The following is a 15,346-nucleotide window of genomic DNA, read 5'->3' as shown; positions in this document are numbered from 1 at the left end:
TGAGTTTTACAGAATACTACTGGCTGCTTTAGGGAGACAGGATGCTGGGGTCAGTAGCCTGTATTATGTAGTCAGATGGGACAATGTCACATTCCATCAATTGTCTGCAGTGACAGAGTGGTTCAGGGCTTATCCATACATGTCCATTAAATTCCTTCCTCCGTATTCGCCATTCCTCAGCCCTACTGGGGAGTTTTTCTCTGCCTGGAGATGAAAGGTTTATGACCTCCATCCCTGCAAAAGAATCCCACTCTTGGTGGTTTATAGGACAATCACAGTATCTGATTGCCAGGGCTGGATCAGGCATGCCCAGAGGTATTTCCCACATTGCATTTTCTGTGACATTGATGAAAACTTGTGGCCCAATATCCATGATAGGATTGATCAGACAGAGTAGATGATTTCAATTTTGATTCTCAAGCAATGGGTAAATGTTTTTTTTTTCAAATTGAGTTTGACTGCACATGTACAATGCCCAATACAGTAATATTTCATTTCAGTAAGTATGCATCTTCTCTTTTTTGCATTTCACTTTGTTGGACCATCTATGTGTACGCATGTGTTTATTCAGTGATTTTTATTATGGATTACAATAAATGTATGAAGCAAAAATTGTGTTATAAAACTTACCGTGGTTTTAGCTCTGCCTCAGTGAGATGTGTGGTTAGTGTTTTACTTGTGAATATCCAGTGAAAGCTTGGACGTGTTACTGTTGTAATAACAACAACATTTATTTATATAGCACATTTTCATACAAATGATGAACTTAAAAGTGCTATACAAAATGAAGATAGAAAAGTTTACTAAAAAATAAAAATATAAAAATAAGAGTGCTAGGGGGAAAAAAAACAAAATCTGCAGGGGTTCTGAGGCCACAAGACCACCCAGCCCCTACTGGGCATTCTACCTAACATAAATGATCTCAATTAGTCCTCATGGTTTTCAGGCTTCATGTGGAATAATTAGACGATGAAAGTCATGTGGACCTCTGGCCTTCCATCCATCAATCTAGGAACTGCACGGTGGTTTGATCAGGTGGTGATGGCGCAGATCGCCACCACAAAAAAATGGAAAAAGAACAGCAGAGAAAGTAGGGGTTAGTACGGATTACAGAGCCATAATAAAAACGATAATTCAATGCACATACAAAATATAAGGGTTACACTAAAATGTAGCTATGAGTAGGCCATGTCAAAATAATATGTTTTTTGAAGTTTTTTAAGGTGCTCCATTGTATTAGCCTGGCGAATTTCTATCAGTAAGCTATTCCAGATTTTAGGTGTCATAACAGGAGAAGGCAGCCTCACCAGTTTTTTTAAGTTTAGCTCTTGGAATTATAAGCAGACTCTTATTTGAAGATCTAAGGTTACAATTTGGAGTGTAAGGTGACAGGCATTCCGAAATATAGGATGAAGCAAGATTATTTAAGGTTTTGTAAGTCATAAGCAGTATTTTAAGATCAATTCTAAATGGCACAGGTAGCCAATGTAGTGACATCAGAACTGGAGAGATGTGCTTGGAATTTCTTTTCCTAGTTAAGATTCTGGCCGCTGCATTCTGCACTAGTTGCAACTGATTGATGTCTTTTTTGGGAAGTCCAGAGAGGAGTGCATTACAGTAATCTAGTCGACTAAAAACAGAAGCGTGAACTCATTTTTCACCATCGTGCAAAGTTATAAGGGGTCTAACTTTTGCTGTAGTCTTTAAGTGAAAAAATGCTGTCCTGGTAAACTGATTAATATGTGATTTAAAATTTAGGTCAGAGTCAATACTGTAATTACCCCTAAATGTCACGTCTTACTGTTTGAGCGCATTCTGCAGTTTTGCAGCATGTATTTCTCTTTTTGATTGGGGTTGTGAGTTTTATAAAACGTGTCATTGATTCGCAGATTTTGTTGATTGTTAAGAGAATGTGGTTACTGTTTCCACCACTGTGGTAAAGCACCTGAGAAGAACTAATACTTTTCGGTCCTTGTATTATTTGTCTAATTATGTATTTTCTGTTAATTTTATTCTTTTTATTTATTATTTATTTTCTATGTGAGTAATTATGATCTTCTTTGTTACTTGTACAATGTGAGGTGGATTCCTGAGAGGCAGGACCACTTGTACCTCACCTCTAACGAACCGCCAACAACCTGCAAAGGCAGACTGGGAAAGTCAGTTCCTTGGCATTTATTCTGTGCCCTTTGGATGAATTTTGAGAGTTCTGTGTAGTGAGTGTTGCCTTTCTTTTGCTTTTCTGGATTTCCTAATACAGTGGAACCTCGGTTCAAGACTATAATTCGTTCCAAAACTCTGGTCGTAAACTGATTTGGTCGTGAACCGAAGCAATTTCCCCCATAGGATTGTATGTAAATACAATTAACCCGTTCCAGACCATACGGACTGTATGTAAATATATATTTTTTTAAGTTTTTAAGCACAAATATAGTTAATTAAACCATAGAATGCAAAGCGTAATAGTAAACTAAAAGTAAGAACATTGAACAACACTGAGAAAACCTTGAACAGCAGAGAAAACTTACATTACAAGAGTTCATGCTATACTGTAGCCTTATGACCCGATCGCAGTAAACACTCTTTTTAAATGAGTTTTAAGCACAGGGGAAAAAAAGGAACATTTGAACAAATCTGAACTTTATTTAAAAACCAACCATAAGCCACCAAGAAAGTAACATTGCAGGAGTTCATGCTAATAGCCTTACAACCCGATCGCTGTGTAAATTTTTATTTAATGAGTTTTAAGCACAGGGAAAAAAATGAACATTTGAAAAATCAGAAATTTAATTAACAACCAATAAAAGTTAACATTGCAACAATTCACGCTGCGAACCGAAAAATGAACATTTGAAAATCTGTAATACAAAAACTAACCGTAAACCACCAAGAAAACTAACCTTGCATGAGTCAAGTTCTGGCATGAAGTGAGGAGGTACTGGGTGGAAAACAATCCGGTCTCGTCGCAGTTGAAGACTTGTTGCGGGTTGTAGCCTTCGTCCTCCACTAGTTTTGTGAAATTTTTTACGAATTCTTTCGCAGCTTAAGCGTCTGAACTAGCAGCCTCTCCATGCCTTACCACACTATGAATGCCACTTCTCTTGCAAAACTTTTCAAACCATCCTCTACTGGCTTTAAATTCCTCACTTTTGCCACTCGTAGAAGGATAGTTTTGCAGCAAATTGCCATGAATCTTCCTTGCTTTCTCGCATAACATCGCCTCGCTTACGCTATCTGTTGCAAGTTGCTTCTCGTTCAGCCACACTAGCAACAGTTTTTCCACCTCTTCCAGCACTTGAGGCCTCTGCCTGGTTAACGCTGTAACTCCTTTTGCAACATCAGCTGCTTTAATAGATTCTTTCTGCTTTAGAATAGTTGAAATCGTAGATTTTGACTTCTTGTATTCGGCGGCAAGATCAGTAACACAAACACCACGCTCATACTTTTCAATAATTTCTTTCTTTACTTCGATTTCAATTTTCTGCAAAACTTTCTTCTCACCACTCTTCACTTGCTTAGAAGCCATGGTTAACTGCAAGAGCACAAAGAGTTCACAGGTAAAGCACGCACGTCTGACTGAGAACAATGAACAGGGAGAGGCTGAACACGTGCTTAAATACAGTAATCAGTGCGTAAGAACCGGAAGGGAAATGAAATAGAGCACTAAGAGTTCACAGCGAAAGCACGCATGCACGTCTGACAGAGAACAATGCAACACGTGCGGAAATCATCGGCGTGCACAAACTGAAAGGGAAACTGGCTTGTTCGTATACCAAGTGTGTCATGAACCGAGGCAAAAGTTTGGCAAACTTTTTGGTCGTAAACCGATTTGTACATGTACCGAGACGTTCGTGAACCGAGGTTCCACTGTATTGCTTCTGTATTTGGTTTTGGATTTCTGTATTTGTATAGTGACTTGGTTGCTGTGGATTGTCCTTTAGGAATATCCTTTTTGATACTAAAAGTATTTTATTATTTTTCTATTTTTTGATAATAAATCTCTTTGATAAAGATCCTTTGTTGCTTTGTGCTTGTAGAGCATTCATCCACCCCGTTGCATTTCGTAAACAGAAACCACTAATTGTGTTTGGTCAATATGCTCTTCTGCAGGTTGGTTCGCAGCACAATTGTAATTACATTCAGCCTGGTAGACCACCATGGCCTCTCCCCTGCCTTGTCTCCAAATCTGAACTCCACTCATCTGGACTTTACTATAAAGATATGTGGTTAGTGTTTTATTAATTTTCATTTTCGGTTTATCCTATTCTCTCTCTTATTAAGTGAGCTTAATGGTTATTAACTAGTTACAGTTACAGGCGCATCTAAGATCTGCTTTGTCGGTGGACACATCAAGCATATAGTTGTCACAGCCAATTCATGAAAAAAGTGTAAGAGAGAGGGCTGAGTAAAGAAATCAATCAAAATGCTTGGGTAAATTTAAAAAATAATTAATGTTTTAAGTATAGCAAAGCTGGACATCATCCGTTTAGTGCTGCATTTTTATAAAGTAGCTCACTTGTGGAGAACATGACCATTTCTGCAGCGTATTACTGTCCAGCCTGACTCAGTAAATCCTTCCTTCACACAGTTGAAGCTTAAACTTTAGTGAAAAATAAATGCGTTTTAATTATCTACTGACAACTTCACATTAAATGAAATTTAGAAAAACACAAGCCGAATTATTTATTGTCCCAGAAGCAGTGAGTTAAGAATTTATGCTCACCAAATCAAATCACCTCACTTCTGACAGAACTCTAATTTGGGTTGGAATGTTTTTTTTCCTGAGTCCAAAAGTAAAGTCCAAAAGGGATAAACTGGAATAACCTTTTAGGTGAGCAGACAGTTGAGGAGCAGTTTTAAAATGTTTTATATATACTGTAATGCAGGACAGGCACATCCCAAAATTTGGAAGCAGTAAGTAAATTAAAAAAACTCTGCAGTGGGTTAATAGGGGTGGGGGTTGATTTGTTTTCAAGCCTATTCTTGTAAAATTGATATATTTGTATGGCATGTTGAGTGATATCAATAAAATCAATAAAATTAAAAAAAAATAGATAAAGATAAAAAACAAACTGCAAAGGAAAAAACACAACTGTATAATAATAATAATAATAATTCATTACATTTATATAGCGCGTATAAGGTATACAAGACTGATAACTCCAAGGGAAACTGTAGGGTGTACATGAGAATGTGAGCAACCATTAAAAAGGAATATTAGGGTAGCTAAAAGGCAGTTAGAGAGAAATATATCATGCTGGACAGAAAGTAGCTAGCAGCAGAAATGCAGCAATTATGGTTGCCTTTAGTAAGTGCATGGAATATTTAGCTGAAACAGCACTTCTACGAGGTACGTTCAAAAAGTTCCGACACTTTTATATTTTCGTTGGAAAAGGGTAAGGCGGGAGGAGTAGTAATTGGTCATGTCTGAGAGTGTCATGTGACTAGTTCTGTTTGGCAAGCCGGCTGCCCTTGCAGTTTAGTATAAGAGTTGTCACCCCATGGTGAAGAAGGCTGTGAAACTTATAAATTGCACCAAAGAGGAACAGCGTTCTGTCATACGCTTTTTGTGGGCAGAAGGTGTGCCAGGAGCACAAGTTCATCTCCGCATGTTATGCTTAGTATGGGGATAAAGTTCTCTCTTGTAGAGTCGTCTATGAGAGGATTGAAATGTTCGAAAATGACCATACTAGTGTGATGGATGCAGAGCACTCCAGACGTATAGCTACAGCCACAACCACGAGGAATGAAGAAAGAACCCTGGAACTGATTCACGAAAACAGAAGAATAACAATTGAAGAAGTTGCAGAAGAGCTGAATGTGAGTGTTGGATCTGCCTATGCTCTGATTCATGACAGCCTTAAGTTCAGTAAAGTGTATGCCAGGTGGGTGCCTAAGCAACTGACAGAGGAGCATAAATGCAAACGCTTAGACGTTTGTTCCCGACACTAGACCAGTCTGGAATTATTTGATCAACTGTACTGAGACACTAAACACATTAGATATAAAAATAACAAGATGTCTGTCAGTTCACAGATTTAGTTTATAACAGTTAACCCTGTCTTGGACGATAGTGCTATAAGTCACCACACCCAGATAGCATATCAACCCTAAACACCCTTGGACACCTTTGTGTGAATTGATGGATTAAATAATCTAATGTAAAGAACAGTCAGTCATTATCCAACCCGCTATATCCTAACACAGGGTCACGGGGGTCTGCTGGAGCCAATCCTAGCCAGCACAGGGCACAAGGCAGGAACAAATCCCGGCAGGGTGCCAGCCCACCACAGAGTGTAAAGAACAAATGTAATAAACCAATTATATAAATGAACAAACATAATAGGCTGCAATCGAATCCGTAACCACCACCCCAACTACTCTAACACATACAGTATACCAATAACATGAAAGGAAAAAAATCTTGACAACAGACAACAGAACACACAAAGTTCACACAGTTCTGTCGCTTCTTAAGTAAAATGGTAGTCTTTTTCTCTCCTTTTTGCAGAGTCTCCAAAACACGCTATCCCAGAACAGTAAAGATTGCTTTTAGCTCACCCAATCTTGACCATCTTGACTGCCCCGTCCATTTCTTCCTGTAGCATGTTGGCTGATGAAGTCTTTGAGATGGCGACAAACAAACTGGAAAGACAATCTCTTGTCTGGCCTTGCATAGACTATTCCTGTATTCTCCACCAGGACGATTGCGCTCAGTATCATTTTTTTTCTCCTGCCTTCTTGTGCTCCATTTTAAGTCTAAAATAGTGTCCATTACCATGTCCTGGAAATAATTTCATCTGTCCATACCTCGCAAAGGTCCTCCTTATTGACGTCTACAAAAAGTCTGCTTCCACTTTCGTATAGGTGCTTGGGCGGAGACGGGGTTTACATTGAGGATGACATAGAGAGACAAAAAGACCAACCAAAAAATACATTACGTGACAGTGCTACAAATTTAAATGGGGGCCACCCTAATTCTACGTTTCCAGGGAGGCTCAATATTTTCAGATGGCTGAAGTGTTAAAAATAGACAAGAGGCAATGAATTGTTCCTATTTTTTTATTGCATGGCATTCTGGATTGCTGCCACTTGCCCTCTGCTAAATGATGTCCATTGTCCACCAGCCTTCAGTATAAAAAGAAGTACCTGAACCTTGCCTAATATCATTTCATGTTTTTTTCAGCTCTTCCTGCTATCATTTCCTTTCTGTAGTTCAGAGTAACCTTTAATATTGATTGCTGTGTTAGTGCAATTTCTGTTGTTTTGTAGACTTTGTGCTGGTCTTTGTGATTCAGTATCCCTAAATTTAATCTAGTACTCCTGAGTACTACATGGACTCCAGACAGTGTTCATAGTGAAGACCTCAACATTGTGAAGGTCATAGGTGTTTGGATGAGCCAAATGTTTGATTTGTGAACAGACCTCAGTTTATTCTTGGCCACTTTTTACTTATCTTCAGTAGTTGCAGATTCTTTTTAATGCAGATCTGAGCATTTTAAGGTTTGTGTGCCGAATGCGGCCTGTGGTCTAGTTCTGTCTGGCCCATGGAAGGTGCAGACGACAAGTACTTGCCTGGGTATGTCAGTCTGCATTACAGCTAGATGTGACCGTGCAGATGCAGATCAAAATTGATATGTATGGGAAATTGTAGAAGAGTTCATCAAGAAGGATGGATATAAAAGAGAGAAACTGTGGGACACTGCATTAGAGAAAGGGGTGATATGGAGATTGTTTATGTTATATTGAATAAAGGGAGATGACACCTGTTATTAATCTGTGTCCCGTCTGCATTTTGTGCAAAGACACAACAAAAATAATCAGTAAAAAAAGTTAATGCGAAAAATAGATCATTCACGAAATCCTGATCTCCTAAGTATTTTTTTACGGATGTAATCAGTAAAGCAGTCTGTTGGGTATGCAAAGAGCGCATCGCTGCATTTAAAGACTACAACATGAGCCGCCACGCCGAAAAATACAGAAATTTACTTGAAGAGGAGAAGGTGAGGAATGCAGAAGAACTGTTAACTAAACTGCTAAAAACAGCAAAGTCTTTTTGTAAAGCTTCATACAGCAAAGGAAGGAACAGTAAAAAACAGCTATAAATTAGCTCATAAAATTGGCAAAAGAAGCAAACCCATTTCTGGTGGAGAATTTGCTAAAGAGTGCTTATTGGAGTCGGTGGCAATCCTCTGGCCAGGGAAGAAGGATGCGTTTCAAAATCTGTCTCTATCATTTTGAAGACGGATTGAGGAAATTGTGGAGAATATGGTATTACAGGTAAAACGCATGGTGGAAAATGCTGACTTCTTCTCCTTGGCTTTGGATGAAAGCTATAATGTTCGTGACTCAGCACAGCTGCTGATTTTTGTCAAAGCAATAACGAAAGACTTTGAAATAACAGAGGAACTGGCTTCTACACAGTCGGTGAAAGGGACAACAACAGGTAAGGATTTATTTGCTGAAATCAGAGCGTGAATGCAAAAGTTAGGACGGCAGTGGGAAGAGTTAGTCAGTGTGACAACTGATGGTTCTTCTAATTTGGCACGTTAAAAATGTTGGACCTTTAAAAAGGATGCAGGAAAAAGTGGCAGAGATATTTTTACATTGTATTATTTATCAAGAAGTGCTATGTAAATCAGTGCCAAAAATGAATCATTTGGTTGATGTTATAATAAATTAGTAAATTTTATTGGGTCTAGGGCATTAAATCCCAGACAGTTTGTTACACTGTTAGAGGAGCATGTGATTGATCACACTGATCTGGGCTATCACACAGTTGTCAGGTGGCTAAGCCTGGGTAAAGTCCTCAAACAGGTCTGGGATCTGAAATCAGAGATTCTGGAGTTTTGGCAAATTAAGGGAAACCCCATCCCTGAACTAAGCAGCACTGAGTGGCTATCAGATTTACCATTTGCCGTTGATGTGACTACACATATGAATGAACTCAATACCAAATTGCAAGGCAAAGGTCTTTTTGCACATTATATACACAACCTAGTTAAGGCTTTCATGAGGATGCTGCTGCTTCTCTCTCAACAAGTAGAGAGTAATGCATTAACATATCTTTTCATGCTGTGAGGGAGGAATCTCACACCTGATCAGCTTAACAGATATACAGCCATGTTCTGGGCATGCGTGGTGAGTTTTACAGTCAATATGAAGACTTCAAAGCAGTGGGAAGTGAAATTTTCACCATCACTTCTATTTTTACATGTGATGTGGACAGTGTCCCCAGTGAGGTACAACTTGAACTTAAAGATTTGCAGTCTGATGCATTGCTGGCAGTGCACTTCAAGTCAGTGCCATTACTGACATTCTACAATTATCCCAAAAAGGAGAATTTCCCACACTTGAGAAGACTAGCTCAGAGAATACTCTTTGGACCAACATACATATGTGAACAGACATTCTCAGTAATGAAATTCAACAAATCCAGATACAGATCTTCTAGCAGTGATGACCATCTGTCTGCTGTACTGCAATTAGCAACATCTGGAATTACACCTGACTTCAGTACATTACTTGAAGCTCGTCAAAGACTTAATTCTTCCCATAAAGTTGTCAAAGGTACAGAGACAGTAAGATACTGCAGTAATAAATGGAGGAAAATGTATTTCATATATTGTTTTTTTATTTTACATAATCAGGAATTGTGGATTGTGTTAGAAAGCATGCTATTGCATCCGTATGTTCAATGAATCAATAAATCAAACAAAATCTATGAGTATGTGTCTGTATTAATTTCATTCTGGTAAAAAAAGGAATATAACATGTTTACCGTAACAGTTTACATAATGTGTTCGGCCCTCCCCAACAAAGTGGTTGTCTCATGTGACCCCCCCCCCCCAAAAAAAATAGTTGCCTACCCCTGGTTATAATGTCTAAACTCTCAGTACTTTTATTTAGCCAACTTTTAGAGATATATATATGTAACTGTCCAGTACCTTCTGTCAGTATAGCTCCTTTAGATTTCACCCAGGTATGAATGTCACTGTAGAATTTTTTTGGGAATGTCCTTCCTCAGTCCTGACTGAGCTAGATAAGAAAGGAACTTGGCTCCCAGTCCCTGCTAATAGAATAGAGCAAAATGAAAATGCAGGAAAGCAAGCTTGATAGATTTAAATGTTTAAGCAATATTAATAGCTAGTGCCGTAAACAAAAGCAAATAGAGCACGGCAAACTACATAATACTACCTGAGTTGTCTTGTAGTTCTTTAAAGAGATGGAGAGAAGCAACACATTCAATATGTGTGTGATGTCCAGATGGCTCTTGTTTTCTTACTTGAAGTGTCTCACAGCATTTTTGGTTGAACTTGTTCTTCACCTTCTCTTCTACTGTCTGATCAGATAATTTCTGTAATCTTTTATAGATATACTTGCATACGGTTTTGTCTCTAAGCTAAGTTTTCCTTTATCTGGAGGTCATAAAACTAAAATCCTGTTTCCAGAAACAGCCATGGCATGCTTGAATATGACGTATGAAACCGTAAATGGCATATGTGCTGTCACACACTTGCACATGGGAGGCAGCTAAAGGGCCTGAATGAGAATAATTCCATGCCAGACCAGGGGGTGGCAGAGTGCACTAACTCTTTCTCTCGCTTCTCTGCAGACCAGTTACGGAATATTCTGCCTGGCCCTGATAACGTCATTTCCCGTTCCGGCCTCAATGACTCCACTTCCGGATCCAGCCCCTATGATGATGGCACATCCGGTCCCGGCCTCTGACACCACTTCCAATTCCGGCCTCGATGATGTCACTTCTGCAACCCTCCTTTAAAGCCACCATCTTTCTGGCAGAGAATCAGTTCTGTCTTGGACTTAAATCTGTACACACTGTACATCCTTTAAAACTAATTTTGCAGCCAAGAAATAATATATGGGTGGCTCATCCAAACCTTTTTCATGTCTCCAGTCTATTCTTGTGACACTGCTTATACATTTGATTTAAAACAGTTCTTATCTCTTATCATGAAAAACATGAACAACCAAACAACATCCTAATAGCAGCATTCCTAAAACTCTAGACTTACAATACTGCAGAGTCTTTAACAATTTTCATTTAAACAAATTGTCAAAATATTCAATCAATTCTTATCTAAATAGAAAGCATTTACAGAAAGGGACATTTTGCTTATAGCATAATAGACTGTTTTAACATGGAAAAGGAATAAAGTATCTTTGTAAAAGTACTTTTTAAATTTTTCAAGATAATATCAGCTCCTTCTTGAAAGGGTTTTGCTCCTTCCTCGTTCATACTGGAACCATATTAACAAATCCCATCTGATCCAAGCCAAACCCAAAACTACGCTTGTACTAGACAAAATTGTATAAGAATAAAGAGAGGACATGCAGGTGATGGGTGTAACAGAGAAAGATGTAGAGGACAGGAAGATATGGAACAAGATGATCTGCTGTGGCAACCCCTAACGGGAGTTGCCGAAAGAAGAAGTTCTTAAGCACAAGGACTAGTTATCAAGAAGTTCACTCTCAGTACCCACAATCTTCAACAACAATACTGAAATGCTGGTTTACATAGAGTCACTCCGATGACATCACATGTTCAGATTTTGATAAACATGAGTCTATCAGCAGATTGTTATGACTAGCAACACCAGGCCTAAAATGGTGCCCATGGGAAAATAAAATGGCATTGTGTATTTTACATGACAAAAAAATGATCAACAAGTCCAAGAACATAATATATTATCAAAATGAAAGAAAACTGAAAGGTTTCCTTATAGTGTTTATTTGGAGAAGGCTTATAATAAAGTGTCATGTCAGGAGATCTGGAGTTGCATGAGAAAGTAAGGAATACCAGACAAGTATTTGAGCATTGTCCAGGATATAAATGGGGGAGTGAAGACATAGGTTAAAACCAGTGTTGTGATAAATAGAAGATCCCAGTTAGAACAGGACTGCACCAAGGATCGTCTTTAAGTCCTTACCGCTTTGATCGGGTTATGGATGTGTTGGGTCATGGGATAAAAGATTTTTGTGCAAGCTTTTTGTTGTGTAGCAAAAGAAAGGAGGAAATGAAGAGGAATTTGGAAAATTGGAGAAGGGCTTTGGAAAGACAGAGGATTGAAGATATATATGAAGAACTTAGAATATTTGAAATTTAATAATGATTAGGATTTAGAAGCCTACAGGGAAAGCTATTGCAAAGAGTGAATATATTTAAATATCTGATGGAGATTTAGTTGCAGAGATAACCCACAGATTGCAGTGTGGATGGAGCAATTGGAAAATTCCAGGAGTATTGTGTGATCAAAGAATTAAGGCCAAGCTTAAAGACAGGACCAAAAGTGATGTATGAAACTGAGACATGGGCAGTAAAGGGCGCACAAGAGAATAAACTGGATGTGGTGGAAATGAGAATGTTGAGATGGGTGTGTGGAGTTACAATCAGAGGTATAACAAAAGTGAAAGAGATATCTAAAAAAGTACAGGAAAGTAAGTTGAGGTGGTATAGACATGTGATGAGGAGACACAATGAATATGTGGTGGGAATGGAAATACAGGGTAAGAGAAAGCAGGGGAGGCCAAAGCAAAGGTGGGTGGATAAAGTAAAATAAAATCTGAAAGGAATGGGCCTGACTTGTTAGGGAGGTGCGGGACTGAGCTGTATGGAGAAGGCTAACAGGCACATAAAACCCACATAGAGGTGGGAAAAGGTGAAGAGGGAGTTTTTTTTTTTAATAACATTTATTAATCCCTGAGCGGAATTTGTCTTTTTGTATGACCTCTGGGTTCAGCGCACAGGGTCAGTCATTGTACAGCAACCCTGGATCAATTTTCAGGTTTAGGACCTTCCTCAAGGGCACATCAAAGTAGGATCTCTGCTTGCAGTAATTAAATCTGAACTGGCAATAGTTAAAATCAGAAATAATCAAAAGTCAAAACCTCACACAAACATAATATCCCAACAGTGAGAATTTATATACCACCAGTAAAAGCACACTGCACGAATACACTTGACTTGAGCATTCACAGTTTTCATTCTCTTACTCTGTACGTTTAGAATTAATTTGCTCAGAGGTTGATGCTCTTGCTGCTTTTTGAGCAGCTCTTCTTTTCTACCTTAGCGGCCTGCTTCTTCTCTTCTTTCGTCAGCATCTTTTCACTTTAAAACTGATTAAGTCAGTGTTTGTGTTGCAAATACTTTTCTTTAATTTTTCACTTAAGCTGGTACTTAAGTCTTCAATCTGCCTCAAGAATGATTTAAGATATGAAGAGATAGAGGAAGTGACGGTGAAGGTGGTAGGGAATGAGAATGGCGCCCGTATTCATGCGCTGCATGGCTGCCCTATTGGATGCTGCCAAGAGTTGATTCTCCAATAAAGTAAAACAAAAAATAAAAAGAAATCGGATTATAGATGTCACATAGTATATGTGTACCAAATTTCAGCTCAATAGGTCAAACAGTTTGCTAGCTACAGGTGATTTAAAATCCTGGACAGAGAAAAGAACAACCATGGTAATGTATTATATATAAAGATAACTAAATATGAGGTGGTCATCCAGTGCCTGAAGCCTTATATACAGTACCGTAACTAAAGCAAATTTTAACTTTATTGTCACTTTTGATACATGTGCTTTGTAATATACTTCCAATAGGGAAGCTGGAAAATAAATATTTTATTCAAATATTTTTGAAGATGTGTTTATATTTAATTCAGATAAAACTAGTTCTCCTTCCCTCAACAATTCTTTGGTCATTGTGATTGTACTATTGTAATATAATAAAGTAGCAGAACTTCATCTGTCCATCTTTCCTTTAATTATCCTTATAAACATATTCTGTTACAGACAAGTAAAGCCTCTTCAGGCTCTCCTGAGTTACAAGGTAGAAACAAGATTTAAGTGGCATGTCAGTTTGACAGAGGACACACAATTACACACACATACAATCTAAACTGTGTGTCTTTGGGATGTCAAAGTACTCTATAGCAGTACTAGAATTCTGAACGCACCTAGAGACAAGGAGCACATGTTTATTCCACACAGACTCTGACTGAGCTGAAAATTAAACCAATGTACCCTGTCATACATGTGGACATGTCAAACACCTTATGGGGACTGTTTGGAAGAGGACGCCAAGGAAAAATATTGTTGTTGTGCAACAAGCTATTTGTCCTCTTCCTTTATAGCTAGGAGGTCTTTAATTTACTAATAACTCCACCACTTCAGGTGTCCAGGGTGTATAGCCCTAAAGAACCACCAAGATGGATTCAGTGAAGACCAGCACATGCCAGAGGCATGGCAGTGTAGCTGAAGCATGAGCTTTTATTTCATTTTCCTTACATTGTCAAACAGCAATAAATCAGTGAACATGAATTTGATCCCCTTGGAACACTTTAACGCTGTTATTTGTGTTATATTTACACTGTGGGTATGTGAGAACCACCACTAACCAATGAGCTGCCATTCCACTATATGCCCTTCAAAATTCTAAAAGAATTCCTAGGAGAATCACCTGTCATTAAAGGTTCTGGGATGAGATCCACGCAATAGCTTATTATAGCTGTTGAGTTTGAAATGTCTTTAAGCTCCCAAGATCATGGTTACGTCACCTTTTACTAACTGCTATGAATATCCACCCATCAGAATACAGAAAGGATTTATAAATATATGGTAGAAAGACCACAAGATTTCCTGAAAAACAACAGTTTAGCTAATCTCTTAGTGATTGACAGAAAAATGCATAACATATTGGGGTATTTTCAACTCATCCAGTACATAACGATTAGATTTCAATGTTATATTAATTTAGTTAAAGTGGAATTTATCAGCAGAGCGTTCATTGACACTGACTTCAATCTATTCTGATGAAACTGACTGACATCTTTGTGTGCTCTTCATCAGTCATAATTTAAACCATTCTTAATTGCATTAAATGTAAATTAAGACATTCAATTTTAGCCATTATTTTTCATAAAACACTGTGAACTGAATTTTAGTGGGTCATCAGAGATTATGCACAAGATAAATAGAGGAAATACTCATCATATCATTATTTCACAAGTTCTATCTTAACCCAGCAAATGCTGGTTTCTCAGTGGAGGAAGCGCTTTGTAGACTGGGCAACATAGTGACAGAGTGTTTAGCAGTGATGCTTTCAATAGCAGGGTTTCATTTCATGGCATTTTCTGCATGGAATTTGCAGATCCACATGTACAAGTTGCTTTTCTAAAAGTGTACTGTTTTTATTACTTCACCTACTGTTTTTTCATCCTCAGTTCAAAGACAAGCAGAATATTTTTGTCAGTGATTCTAAAGTAGCCCAATCTGGATGTGGTTATGTATGGGTGAGAAGGATTGGCACCCCAGTCCATGATTC

General features: G+C 38.2%; 1 pseudogene; it reads left to right on the top strand.

The window, feature by feature from the left end:
- Positions 1 to 8,575: 8,575 nt before the first annotated feature.
- LOC114654183 (general transcription factor II-I repeat domain-containing protein 2B-like) lies at positions 8,576 to 12,091 on the top strand (annotated as a pseudogene).
- Positions 12,092 to 15,346: the final 3,255 nt, after the last annotated feature.

The sequence above is a fragment of the Erpetoichthys calabaricus genome, chromosome 7, assembly GCF_900747795.2.
Source record: "Erpetoichthys calabaricus chromosome 7, fErpCal1.3, whole genome shotgun sequence".
In the NCBI taxonomy this organism is placed as follows: domain Eukaryota; kingdom Metazoa; phylum Chordata; class Cladistia; order Polypteriformes; family Polypteridae; genus Erpetoichthys; species Erpetoichthys calabaricus.
The sequence above is the reverse complement of the archived record's forward strand: the minus strand, read 5'-3'. Positions and strand labels throughout refer to the sequence as shown.